The sequence below is a fragment of the Podarcis filfolensis genome, assembly GCF_964270895.1.
Source record: "Podarcis filfolensis genome assembly, chromosome: 4".
Classification (NCBI taxonomy): domain Eukaryota; kingdom Metazoa; phylum Chordata; class Lepidosauria; order Squamata; family Lacertidae; genus Podarcis; species Podarcis filfolensis.
Window position 1 is genome coordinate 67,033,574 of NC_139607.1, and position 11,705 is coordinate 67,045,278.

The window sequence follows — 11,705 nt, forward strand, 5'->3', positions numbered from 1 at the left end:
ATTTCCATTGGTAATTTCATCTGCCCTTTTCTGCCGCTGCTGTGAACATTTCAAAAGAAACAAAACATTATCAAGCAGCACTGGACTCCAAATTTGGCTGCTCAAATTATCTTCCTACTACTACAGTACATTAAAAAATATTGTATTTGTATATTATGTATACTTTAACATTGTTAGCAGCAAGGCTTAGACACCTTTCAATGGCAGCGCCTCTCAGGGTGCCTGCTGGTTTAGGTAAGGATAAGTAATTAAAAGTAATTAAAACAGAACAGCAGGGAAAGAAGAGGGAATGGGGTGTAACGAAGTCTCACAAAGTTCTGTTTTTGATGACTACTTCAATGTTGTTGTTTTTGAAATATCAGATGTTAAATTCTATTTTTAAAAATCTCCTTTTTTGGTGCCCCCACTTCGTAGGTGCCCTAAGGAAGTGCTTAGTCTGCTTATTGGGAAACCCAGTACTGCGCCAAGGATGCCAACTTGAATAAAGTATTGTGGGGGCCCAGGAAAGCCCTGCCCCACATAACTGATCACATGACACAGTGCACACACATCCTTTGAATGGGAATGCCCATCAACTTTGCGGGGTCCAGGAAGTTGGTTCCCATGCACTGCACATGGCGATGCTGGCATTGCAGCTGGGCACCACTAGAACAGCAGAGTTCTGCATGTCGGTTGCATAAGATCTTTTTGCACTAACCTAATTCTGAACCTAGATGGATGTGGCCTTTTGATACCTTTTGCCTCCTCTTAGTGATTTATCCCTTGCTTCTTTCAATTAAACAGAACATTCAGGTTCACACATCAGTCTAAGAGTATAACTATGCTGTAGACTTTAAGTAGTTTAGCAGTCCTGTTTCAATATAACAGTAAACTGTGGCAGAACATTGCAAGATAATCAGGTGTGAGCCTGTGCCACCATCCAAATCTATTTCTCTAACCTCTTGAGGCAGATGGGGGTGAGGTGCAGGGGGTCACATGAGGATAGCAGAGGGAGCTCTTTTATAATAACTGGTATGTAACTTGTATAAAGAAAATAAATGGTAACAGATGACCTGGTTGTGTGGTTAGGGTATACAACTCAGGTCAGAGGCATGCATGAAGCTGAGACTCAGTCTTACCACATCTCCTGCATATAACATTAGGGCATTTTGACTGAATTTTTTTACTTTCAAATTTTAAAAATGAGCAGTGCTAAAAAGTTGTAACATGACTTGGGAATTCAAAAGTTATTCTGGTTAAATTAATATAATTTAGCTTTGCTTGGTAAGTAGAGCATGCGTAAAATTGCATAGAAATCATTAAAAATGATTGCCTAGCACTTGCAGTTATATTATATATCAGTATTATTTCTTATTTCTTATTACTATTATTTAGCATTCCCTGACATTTTCAGAAGGTGAAATTAAATTTCTTGGGTTTCTGAAAGCAGTTCATGTCTCCTTCATCAAACCTTGACCAAGCTGAGTGTTGTCCAACCACAAAACTTAGAGCATATTTGAATTCTTCACACCAAAAAACATGTTTTTAAGACTCCTCACTGAAGTAAATGGAAAAAACTACGTTTCACCCCCTAAAATGGCATGCCCTAATATGTCACACAGAGTGAACTGCTGCTCACAAACAGCATAAATTCAGTGTTGTACAGTTAAAGCAAACCCAAGAAAACTCTTGTCATTACCCCTAGCCCTTTCCAAAAACAGATAAGGAGCTATTCCTGAATGTTCAACCATCTTTGTAAACTCTCCTGTGAGATGCTGGGAAAGGTAGCAGAGAGCTCAGCGGTAGAGTACATGTCCTGCAGGTAGAATGACCTCTTCCAGGCAGCCTTGCAGCTGGTCAGAGTAGCTAATATGTGGCTGACCAATGGGCTGGCCTGGTAGAAGTCAGTCTCCTGTGTTAATTGGAACTCACAACCACTAGAGGACACTGTGGCTCTTGTCTGTCACACCAGCTGCAAAGATAATTCAGCCCAGCTGTTTCTTTGTACTGCCTTCATATCCAACAAGACCATCCTGCATTGTAGAAGGACCAGCACAATATTAAAGAAACCCAACATCATGGGGAAATGGTCCCTTACCACTACCACATACAACTAGATTTCAGTTCTTTTCTTGAGGGACATTCCTCACAGTCAAACACATGGGCAGCTCAGATCTTTGACTCTTATGGCTGGCAGTAGATTCTTTTGTTGATTAATATCCAGCTTGTAATTGAAATCCATCGATTTCTGCTGAATTTCAACATTTGACTTGTGAAAATTAAAGACTGGTGGGGGGGCGTTTCTTAAAAAATAAGTTTCATAGTGTTTCCAGACCCAATCTATAACTGTCATCAACAGAGAATAAAATGTCTGGCTTATAACGCAGTTGTAACAAGTGTAATCCAGCAAATTGAAATGAATTTATGTAGATGAAGTTAGCATATTTCTTCTCTATGATAGGCCATGGATATTGAAAGGGTAACAGAGCACATATTATAGCTAATCATCCATTCAGCTCCCTGTGACATTTTAAGGACACAGAAGACGCATCAATTCCTATTGGCTAACATTTTTGCTTCATTACCCTTTCATCCAAGTGACCAAAAGAAAGTCTCATCAGCTTCTCTTTCCATTGATGTGATATATCAACAGTCTCTTGAACAGTTTATCTTGGAGTAACAGATGCTAAGAACAGGCAGTTGATGGTTGGAAGATGCTGTTCCTGTCAACTTTGAAACTGTTAGCGGTGGAAGTGTGAATGTATTTTTTCATCAACTGGTGCTAATTGGCTTACCAGTGCCAAAATGTTTGTGTTATTACCAATGCTGTATTTTCCACTGTCACTAGTCTGTTTCCTGCTAACTGCTGTACTCTTCTGTTTTTGCCCTTCATGCCCCCTGACCTCACTCCTCTGCATTTCCACCCCCTATGGACAGGTGCTTGCCAATTTAGGATTACATCATGCATCTGGTGAAGTGGACTGCAGTCCATGAAAGCTTGCCCCATAACAGGTTTGTTAGTCTTTGAGGTGCCAAATGACTTTTTGTTCTCCATAGTTCGTATCACAAAGAAGACAGACAGGGACACTGCCTTCAGTTTCATTCAATCAATAATTTCCTCCAAAATTAGGAATATGTATCCCAGGTGATTGAACCATTATTGTATTTAAAGAGAGGCTCTTAAATGAGCAAGGAAGCTTAGTCATCAGCTCAATAGCTTATTTTTAGATGTAGAAGTAAACCCAAACATTTCACTTCCATTAAAATTATGTAGCCTATGACATCTTGAAAAGCACCTTTTTGCCAGCATAGAAAACAAAACAAATCAAAAACTACTCCTATACTTTGCTGGAAACAGGTATTCCATATATATTGAGATTTACTTAAGGAATATCCTGCTTTCCCCCTCAGCGAGACAGATTTTAAAAAATGAAATCAAGAAGATGGAAAGAGAGTATAATATTAAATTTAATTGTGCTAAAGATATATATTGACATCATTGTCTCTGGCAAGCATTATATTCGTCTAAATTTTTTTTTCCATAAAAAGGGAGTGGTCTTTCCCCCTGGAGGTTTTTGTACACTCTACAGAAAATGGATTTGATTATTATTTTGTACTACTTGTGACAGTCCCATTCTGCAGGAAAGAGATACAGATACAGATTGAAGTCCTACTGAATTCAGTGGGGCTTTCCCCACAGGTAAGTAGGGCTAGGGATAAAGCCTTAAATAGTAAAAAAAATCCTTGTGCTTGGAATTAGTGGACTCTAAAGCAACGTAGATCTGAAATTGGGCTTTAAATGTTGGGTTCACTTCCTTGGAATAATGGCCCAAAAGTCACCTGTGATTCCCAGGGGCTGTATGGTGGTGCAAAAATTATGCTTGGCTTGGAGAAAGGAGATGCAGAGATATTTCTTTCCCTCTCTCATAATTCTAAAACCCAGAGTCATCTAACAAAACTGGACTGCAAGTGCCCAGCATGAAAGGTCTGAGATGGCAGGGTGACTTTCATCCAGTCAGCAGAACGAGCCACACCATGCAAACAATCTGGCCATGTGGTATCAGCTGCTACTTTAAAACAGCCTCTGTGTAATGTGCCATACCAGTGGTAGGCGTTTGACCTCCAGTTGGGTGTTTTCCTACTGCTTACTGGCAGGGGTGCCAACTTGAATAAAATATTGGGGGCAGGGGAACAGGTAAGCCCCACCCCACATAATCGATCACATGATGTGGTGCAAACACACCACTTGAATGGCAATTCCCATCAACTTTTGGGCCCTCAGCCCCCTCAAATATTTTTTTGGGTTTGCTGAAGACTCCTCAAACCCTAGGAGGTGGCTCCTATGCATACTGGGTAGTAGAGGGGGAGGTGGTGGCAACTTCAGTGCAGTGCGAATGCACTGGCAGAGCCCATCCAACACTTCTGCTGGTGTATTTGCATCACAACAACCTCCCCAGTGCCCCCTGCCTCCCAGCAAGCAACAGCAACATGACCAACTGAAGGTCAGGTCTGCGGTGGTGCCCCATCATGTCATTTGTAAAGCTCAACAAACTGAAGGACACCGTCCTCTTTCTGTGCTCCTCCTGATGGAAAACAGGCAGATGGGGACAGATATACCCCTGCTTTAAGTCGTTTACATACTGTCTTCTCTTGTTTATTATGTACTACTATCAGTGGCGTAGCGTGGGTTGTCAGCACCCGGGGCAAGGCAAGTAATTTGCGCCCCCTAACCCGTGGATTTGCACCCCCTAACCCGTGGATTTGCGCTCCCTAACCCATGGATTTGCCCTAACCCCAGATGTTGCGCCCGGTGCGGCCCGCCCCCCCTGCACCCCCCACGCTACGCCACTGACTACTATCGATGACTAAGCTCTCTAGTGATGAAACGTCAGATTACCAGAATGATGTCCAAACACTGAACCACTGTTATATCACACTTGGACTCTCTATTACTACATTTGCAATTGTTCAAGATAAAATCTATTTTGGAAAGAGAAGAAATGAGCACTGAACCACTGATATATTAAAAGTGAACTCTTTATTTACTGTGCTTGCTATTGTTTAAGATAAAACCTATTTGGGAAAGAAACTACTTTTGCCATTTTATGGACGTTTATTGTTTGTTTACCGATAGTTGCCTTGGTGATATTATCTTGTGTCGATTCCATTACTGAATGTCAAGTTCATCTTGATATATGTCATAAGCGTAAAATCAACTTAAAGTCGTGTAAGTGATTTGCCAAATTTGTAAACTAGGTCCATTTCTCTAGACACAGTTTCAGAAGGTCAGGCATCAGGGAGTATCACAATTCTTTGCTATACGAATCCCTAAAGCTGCTTTTATTCAACTGAAGCCAGCAATCTCTCATTGCTTTGTAAAATGCTACCTTTATCTACGTCTGTGGATCCAGTTTGCCTGCATCAACCTATTCCAGCGGGAATTCAAGGTACAGAAAATCGTAGATTCAAATTCTTAAGGGACTGCTCACATTACCCAGTTGCTGCTCTCAAAGCACAGCCTATTGTGAGTGAGAGGCACATGTGGCACTTATAGCAGTGGCCTTGCAATACTGACAATGGCAACCAGACAGCATTCTTTCTTCTGAGCTCTCTGTCAGAATTCATGCTTAGCACATAATACACATATCATGTGAACAAGAATCCCTTTAAGACATTGCTCTTGTAGTTGTGTGCCAAGGTAAACTGTTGAATGGTTGTCTGGAAAAGGGACCCTATGCATAAAAAGAGGGAGCAGCAAAAACAAACAGTATAAACAGTTTGGAATATATTAGTTTATTGATTTACAGCATTGTCTTATAGGGCAGGGTGAAATTGTGCTATGAAATTGACTGCAAAAGCAATTAAAAAGGGGCTGTGTATCCAATGCTGTACCAACAGAGTCATGCAACAGGACTCTCATTTCCTCTCCTCCGCCTCTGGATGGCATATTATTATTATTATTATTATTATTATTATTATTATTATTAACAGCAGCAACAACAACAACAACAATAACAACAGTGGCCACACCCTGGAAACATCTTCAACTGGCCAGCAAAACCAAGTGAGGGTAGTCAATGGGTCTCAAACCCTTAATGACTTAGGGACTTCCCCTGCATGCAAATACAGATTCTGGTAAACGGAGGAGATGACACCGATAGTGGGTTCAATGGTCAAGAAGGCAGTTTCTGCATGTGCTTCAGAGGGAAGTGAGGGGCAGATGGGGCTCAAGAACCTGGGAAGGTAGTCCATCTAAGAGAATGAAAACTCTGATCCTAAACCTCCACTGCCTTGTGGGCTATAACTGCCTTGTATGATATTTAAAGGCTCTAACTCAAGATATGTAATCTTCACACTGGAAATTTCTTCTTTTGCTGGGATGGTGTTCTCTTGCTCTATAGAGTTAGGGAACGTTTCCATCCTTTTTATTCTGGCAAGGCTCCTGTGCCTTTCAACAGCTGCATGACGAGCAGAAATTGAGCAGCTGATTCTTTTCCAGGCATTCAGATGCTTAACCGAATTCTCGACCCGTTCCTTGTGAGAAATTGGACAGCTCAGCATTTCACAGGGATCAGATTCACTGTCCATCAAACATTTAGGGCAGTCTTCCCGCTGTAGCACAAAAAGCATTCTGGTTGAATGTTGCAGTTTAGAAAGCGACTTCTGTTCCAACTATTATGGCAGCCACTCCAGATTCTTGCCATCTTTTGAGAATCCCACTTACGCGAATGAGTGATTATACTAGCAATTATTCAGCCTTTTCACAAACCATCTGGAACCTCGCAACATTTTACTCTTTCACTCTAATTCTTAAAACCATCACTGTTATCACAATTAGCAGCAGCAGCAGCAGCAGACAAAACTGCATTTTTGCCCCTTTGTTGTTTAGCCAATACCTTTTAATTCTCACATCTGCAAGGAATGGGATGCCATCAGTTTACACAATATGCTAATCCTTTCATACTAAACTATATTTATTATTACAAGCAGTGTTTCATAGGAGCAAATGGGGCTCTGCCCCACCAGCTTCAGCCAGACCCACACCGCAGGAGTGGCAAGGCCTGTTAGCTTCATCCTCCTTAGTCTGCATTGCTGCTCATGTAGAAACCAGCAGGGAGGGGGATGGGGGCAAAATTAGAATTTGTTGTCTACTCCTGTCATTGGCTCTGACTCCATCTGCTGTCAGTCTCCCAACCTTTCACCCTACCAGCCATCACTGGTTGCAAGATATGTGCACACTCTTGTGTGGAGTGGCCCCCAGAAGGTTCGTAAAGGGCAAATGTGGCCCTTGCATAAAAAAAAAATAGCCACCACAGACCAGAGTGCCCCTGTTGTAGAGATGATGCTGTGATGGACAGTTTAGGTCACCTGAACTGTGTTGACTAACATCTCTTTCCAGTGCTATCTCTGTTACATGGAGGGGTTTTTTTTGAAAGAGAGGAGTCCTTCTAATCTTTGGTTGACCTACACACCAGTGTCAGTACTGCAGCAGACAACAAACCACACTATACAACCCAAGGAGCTGAAAGGGAAGGAACCAAAGCACAGGGAGATTACGTGGCATCCCTGGCAGGAGACAAGACAAGTTGGATGGTGAAGGAGCAGGACTGCAGCAATGGGAGGAAGAATAAATGGGAAGGAATCTCCTCTCTCCACAGAACATCCCATCCTTCATACCGCCAGTCTTAAAAGCTAGGCGATAATAATATTGAATAGATTGGTGCACCCAGAAACTACTAAGATCCAGGTTGGCTCCTTCAGTTTGCTGCTGCTCAAGACTGAGAAATGATCTTCAAAAAGTGAAATCCCAGTGGATTGCTCACTAGCCAAGACCTATAGTATATCTTAGGAATTATAAGAATTCTACCTAAAACAATAGTTTAATCACTTCTAAAAGCACCGGACTGATAACCAAACTAAATTAGCATTTCAGGCCTCTGTTTGCACCTTTATAATTTCCTTTACCCATCAACAGAAACCAAGCAGTCATGTGCAAACCCATCACACTTCATTGCATTTCACACATTATTGAACAAGCACTTTAGCAAGAGATAGCTTAGGGACATGGACATGTGGCTTTTAGAAACTGTCCTCCAAATGGGAAATGTTAACCAGTTAATAGCTTACAGTTCCATAGACATAATAAGCCCCAAAGATTATAAATATATTGCCATTTCCCTATCATCTGTGAAGCTGTGTGACTTGTATATTCCCCCCCCTTACAATCCAATCCTCCTTTGATATGCATGATTTATTGAATGAACATTATCAATAGCAAAATTTGTCTTTGTCTAGCTGTCTCAACTGCACACGTAGCAACAAGGCAAATATCTGGGGAAATCTCAGAGTCATTTATATAATCAACTAAATCATAAATCACTAAAGGTTGATTTGTATGAGCAAGCTCTCATTCAGCCTATCCTGATTCAGCAGTGCTTGTTTATACAAACCAGGATTGCCAAAGTATAAGAATTCATTGCATGCACAGCTATTAAAAGGTTGGCTGCAATAGGTCCACAGATTACGTTGTATCTGAGATTTTGAATGATACACATTTTAAATGGGTTATTTATGTATACCTGTTATTGTTTACATGCTTACTAAATAAGACAGAACAGAAGAGAATGAAGATGCCCCAAAGCAAATACTGTATATATCTTCCTTTCTTTTTCCTGATTTCCCTTTGGTTGTTGACCATATCAGCAAATATTAAGACACTAGACAATTAAAGGATTATATTTTGTTGATTCTTCTTCTGAGCAGAAGATCTGCCTGCACTCCAGACTATACAGTTACAGGCCTCAGCTCCAAAGCATTGTCTATCTGCTGCCACGAATAATTTTCTGCTAGGATTGATCCATTATCAGGGCAGCAAGAGAAAATTTCTATCATGGGGGCCATTCCAGAGAAATCTCATTAGAACTAAAGGTCACAGCACAGTATGCAGTACTAAATTCATCACAACTCTAGCCATATTTATTCCTGCTGCTCCAACACAGCAGTAAGTCTCTATTTTATAACATTATTTAAGGTCACAGATGATGCATTGACAGAAACCTGAGGTTGCAGCCCTGAACAACTATCGTCTGGGTGTGGGTGAAATACACACGAAGCTGGAAATGTTAATTTTCCAGTCACCTGGAAGGATGGGAGGGTCACTTTTCCATTCAAAACTGGCCAGTGGAATGGCTGTTCTTACAGGTTCTGAAAGATCTCCCTTACAGACACAGAGCTGACTCATGGAGACTCTACTTGAGGTAGATTGGCAGGGCTAATCCATGACTCTGCAGATATTGCTGCATGCCAGTTCCCAACATCTCTGTCCATGCTGGCTGGCTGGCACTGCTGGGTGTTAGGAGTTCCCCAGCATCTGAAGGCAGGGCTGGCTCAAAACATTTCACTGCCTGAGATTAAGGACTAGATGGTGCTCCTTTTCCCATTGTGCATACAGAACTGATTATAGACTGCCTGAGGCAGCTGTCTCACATTGCCTAATGATAGGACTGGCCCTGTCTGAAGGGTCACAGGTTTCCCATCCCTGATGCAGATTCTCTCAGAAAACTGTACACTGAGAATGTTTACTAATCGCTTCTAAGATAACATCCTTCACATCTGTTCTGACTGAGATGTCACTCTGAATATAGTATAGCCATCAATGATTCCCAGCTAGCTGCTATTGCTTGGATAAGTTTAAGTTACTGCAGCTTGAGGATATAGGCATGAATCTAGTGGTACCTGAACACATAAGCCTTTTCCTTTTTTTAAAAAAAGGTGCTAAATTCAGACAAAAAATACTTTGTTTTTTCAATATATATTGGACCCATGATGAATAAATAAAATTGATAAATAAAACACAATAAAACCAGTCATCTTTTAAGATAATAAAAACTGCAGCCAACAATAGGATACTAAAATATCATCAGCACAAAGATTATCTTTCTCTTTTGCTGGATGATTAAAAAAAAAAGATTAAAGTAAAACAGTGCCAGACTTATATGGGGATATATCTTTATATCTCCATAGGAACTTTTATTTTTAGTGAAAGCTGGGCATTTAAAGGAGGAAACTTGAATCACTTCAATGGCCAGGTCCCCAAAAACCTCCCATGGCTACAACCCATCTTGAAAGATGGGGATTTGAAGAAGAGGGAGCAGATGAGCAGTAAATGGAAGGGGTGTGTGGAAAGGCCTGTAGGAGATCATTTCAACACCATTTCTCTCGCTTACTTAGTAACAGTGGGTGACAGGAACAACTGAAATGTTTCACAATAAACCAGCCACATTTGCTAATGAGCAAACTCCCACAGTGTGTGTGTGGCGGCAGCGGCGGGTGGGGGGGCGGTGGCGAATCCTTCCTTCCATCTTTCCCCCTCCTTTGTCAATTAAAGCTTACTTGTATTGTATTACTGTAATGTTCCCAAGCCTTGATTTGATTGAACTGGCTAACTGGATATCCTAGGATTTATTGTGTTTCCTGCCTGTTGTAATAAGCTTTGCTTGGGCTGACGCATTCAGAGCAGAGCAGACCAGGCTGGATGTAGGAAGAGAGAAGCATACTGGTTCTTGCTTTTGTGGGAGGCCATTGTCTGACCAAAACTAAACCGGAGGACTGCTATGATCATGTGACTTTGAGCAGCTTCTGTTTAGTATGTGCCATCATCTAGCAGGCAAAGCATGCAGCTTTACGGATTATCGCTGCGGCCATTCCTACCATTAGGCAGAGTGAGGTGACTGCCTCAGGCAGCAATGCTGCATGTGCCAGGTTCAAGGTTCTTTTGCTAGTGCGCAAACCCCTGAACAATGCAGGTCTGGAATAGCTTATGATGTGTCTTACCCTATAATAGTTAAGAAACCTTTTCAGCGTTTGCCATTTCAAAAAGTGTTCTTTGAAATATAGCAGGATATAGGTATGACGGATGATGTTTTAGGATCCTATTGTCCATTGCAGTCTTTATTATCTTAGTTGTGCCTGGTTTTATTGAACCATAATTCATCATAGAATCAGTATATAGAGAAAGAAGATGGCATCACATTTCTCTAAAAATGGAACAGGCTGAATGGTGCCAAATTTAGACTGATTAATGCTAAGGCCAGGGATGCTTGTGTGTGCACAGTGCAGTATTTGGGTCTCAGATGCCTTCCTGCAGGCCTGTTGGGAATCACACAGGAGCTGTGTGTTTACTCTCTATATTATTTGGGAGAAGGGCACTTCCAGATGTAGACAATTTACAAGCATGCTTTTAGAAATTGAATAGCTATTCTCCTTCCAACCCCAGAAGTTGGGGGACAATTTTCCTTGAGACCACTGGGTGTAGAGAGATGTTTAAATGCTCCCTCTAAGCTTTGTAGGACTCCCACTCCTGCCTACTTTCCGCTGCAATGGGAAGGGAGGAGGAGAGAAAATGAATTAGAAAGGTAAGTCATAAACCAATAGAGTTGGTTTCATAGTAAGTGCCCATGGTGGGAGCAGCCTGGGACTCTTATGTTCAGGATAATTTGGTGTCACTGTTAGTGTTCTGCATGTTGTCTGACCATATCACCAGGCTGGCCAGCAAGAAGCCCTCTGTTTCTGGGCAATGTGGAGGCATATTCCTGCTCTATCAGACCACACCCGGAGTACTGTGTCCAGTTCTGGGCATTACAATTTAAGAAGGATATTTACAGCCTGGAACATGTGCAGAGGACAACAACCAAGATGATCAAGGGTCTGGAGACCAAGCCTTATGA